Source organism: Agrilus planipennis, unplaced genomic scaffold (assembly GCF_000699045.2).
Source record: "Agrilus planipennis isolate EAB-ADULT unplaced genomic scaffold, Apla_2.0 scaffold137, whole genome shotgun sequence".
In the NCBI taxonomy this organism is placed as follows: Eukaryota; Metazoa; Arthropoda; class Insecta; order Coleoptera; family Buprestidae; genus Agrilus; species Agrilus planipennis.
The window spans coordinates 785,199-788,629 of NW_020439008.1; positions in this window are offsets into that span (position 1 = coordinate 785,199).

Sequence of the window (3,431 nt, forward strand, 5' to 3'; positions counted from 1 at the left end):
TCAGTGTACTTACCACACTTTAAGTTGTCTTTAATCTGAGAAATTTTATGCCGAAAATTTTAATGATATTGTTCTTCAATGATATCTCCGGGTATATCATCCAGTGGAAGACACCACTCATCATCCAAAAGTTGTAGAGGTAGGTTTCGATCTTGAAAGGATTGAGTCGAATTTCGCTCTTGTTTGACTAATATTATGTGCAGCGATACCTTCTTGACTTACATACCTATTATAGGTTGTTTTGAGTTGGAAATACATGGATAGTAAACTTCCTACACATAGTTTCCCATGTTTCTCATGCGTTTTGTTAATCCATGTAATTTGATTAAACTAATATCGACAATTAAACTGATATTACATTATTACACTACGCAAATTCCCATGTAGGAAAATGCCAGACTTGACGAAATGCCCAAACCTGAACCAGTTGTCAATATTGGTCCAAAGTTCGGAAAATCTTCAAATTCCAAGGCTAGACACATTAACGTTTCACCAAGGTTAGTCCAATACTAGGTAGCCAAGTATGGGTTTGACAATACTGATCCAAAGTTTGGTAAATCTTCAAGTAACAAGACTAGGTACAATAACATTTCGCCAAATTTCGCCGAAAAATGCTCAGTTCGTTAAGTGTCGTTATATAGAGTTTACACTGTATACGAAATTTCTTGCATTATTAAACGATCTAAAATAGTTTTCAAAAGCATGTTGTATGAATTTGTAGAAATTATTAGAGAAAGAGAGAGAGAGAAAAATAACTTGGAGTAAATAAGTACGTGATTTAATTTTCTTGGGCACTGATTGATGGCGTATTCGAGCAGTGTAAAACAGTTTCTTGTCATATCACGTCCGGCGAAAAGGAATTGGCCCGAAGGACGGGCGAACGGGCGGAATTACCCACGTATAGGCATGTATATGATTTGTACGTGTTGGTTTAGCTCTATAGCTATCCTTATCGGACCGTCACTTCAGAAGATTAATCGAGCGTAAAGTAGCAACACCGACTTTTCATTTTTAATCTCAATCTTAATCCAACAGTAGTTAATTCCCTGACATGTTCTTTGAGAAAAACGCTTCGACCTATCGCCTGACTGATTAGATACGTCTTGGTTATAAAGCTGCAGTCAAGTACTCTTCGCTTTCGACTCGACTCCGTGTATTTAATTGTGATCGTACTTAACACACGTAACCGTTTGGTTGATTGAAAGAACGCACGATCAGAGCCGGACTTTCCATCATAATTGATACAAGTCGCCTAATAATAATCTTATAAGATTTTTAAAACGATGTAGGGTGTCTATTAATAAGAATAAGCACCAAAATACAAATTACTTCAAGAAATATACTATGTATGCCTAATATATTCAAAAAAACTTGACAACTACTTCGGCTGAGAAGCCACTGTTAATCATATGATTATACTAAATTACAATAAGGCAACACAGCCTTTCTTGTTATCTATATATAAATAAAAACGAATCGCTAAATGTGTTGCTAAGCGCAAAACTTGAGAACGGCTGGACCAATTTCTGGTTAGAGTAGACTAAAATTGTTTTAGATATTGACAAATCATTAATGCGAAACTAATAAAATGAAAACTTAAAAGTAAAAAGATAAAAATATAAGAGTCTCGTTTCTCTGAACTAACACGTGCTAGCGAGAAAGCAAACAGCCTTCATAATTTGACTTTCAACCCTCCACTGCTGAATTATTAATCGATGATGTTCATACTTGATAATAATAACACTAAAACTAAATAATTAATAGATATATGTTCCTACCTTATTATGCATTTGGGGAACATAGTGAATGGCAGAGTTCCATCCCAGGGCGAGTGAAGACGGCAAACCTCCTCATAACCCTGTCTTATTTGCTTTTTGCGATTCTTCAATCTATTTCGAATTCTATTTTTTGACCTGCCATTCCATGGTTATTATAGATACTGTTATTTGAACTGTCACTAACTGACCTACTTACCTTGCAATGTATATATATAAGAGAAAGTCGTTTTAGTTACACTATTTGTAACTCAATAACGGCTGAACCGATTTGGCTGAAAATTGGTGGGGAGGTAACTTAAAACCAGGAGACGGACATAGGATATTTATCCCGTTCCCGTGGAAAAAAAGTAGTATAAGAAAATGCAACTGACATGGAATGACAAAATGCAACTGACAGCAAAACGAAAAATTTATCAGTCAAAACATCAGTCTAGCCGATCATTTGTTAAAAGTGGTATAACAAAACGCAACTGACAGCTAAACGTAGTAAAATAATTCGAAGTGGTCTGTATTCTGTCGAAACTGCCAGACGCGGATCGCGATTTCGATCTTTTTGGATCTCATCAGCGCGTCGCAGGCAGCTCCGACAGAACACAGACCAACTTTTACCTGCTGTCTTAACAGTGCGTTTTAGAAAATACTACAAATGACGCAGTAAACGCCATCTGTAGCACGATTCTACATTTTAGGATTACGTATGCTCCAACAAGGTCCACTTGTGTGGATATCTACTTGCTGAAAACGAATCCCGGCGTAGCCAACCTCAACGTGATATGCACGTTAGGTTAATCAAATAAGCGACGCGCTGATGAGATCCAAAAAGATCGAAATCGCGATCCGCGTCTGGCAGTTTCGACGGAATACAGACCACTTCGAATTATTTTATTCGATTAAGCTACGTAATCCTAAAATGTAGTATCGTTCTACAGATAGCGTTTACTGCGCCATTTGTAGTATTTTCTAGCTAAACGTAGTGTTGTCTATGGTTAAGCATACTTAACTACTTGTTTTATTTACAGTCATATTTACCTGAAACTTGGTTAAATGCTTTTTCATATAAAATTAGCGATATACATACCTATTTCAACATTTTACAAAATTCTACCTCTTTAGGAAGCTGAAAGGGGTTTGCAAAGATTGCATGTTTCTTTTTGGTCTGATTTACTTGAAACTGGTTAAAAAATTCAATCTCGGTGGGGGGGGGATGAGTGGTGAAACGGGTTGCAATGTTTAATTGGAACATATACTACTTGTGGTCAGATTTACTTGAAACTTGGTTTTAATGGTCTCTCATTTAATTTCTGAAAGACCTATCTCCATATTTTAAAAAATTCAACCTCCAAAGGGGGGGAAAGGTGTTGCAATTTTTGTTTGGAACATACTTTATTTGTGGTTGAATTTACTTGAAACTTCGTACATATGCTACTTGATATTATTATTCAAATGAAAAGAGGTTGCAACGTTTCCATGGGGTATATTTTATTTGTACTCGGATTTACTCGAAGGTTTTGGCAATTTTTAAAAATCAACCCTTAAGGATGAAATGTTGTTGCTACGTTTGTATTTGAAATCTAAGATGGCGACATTACATAAAATTAAAACGTTGTAAGGGTGAATTGGGAGTTAAAAGGGACTGCACGTGTGGCCTCCAGT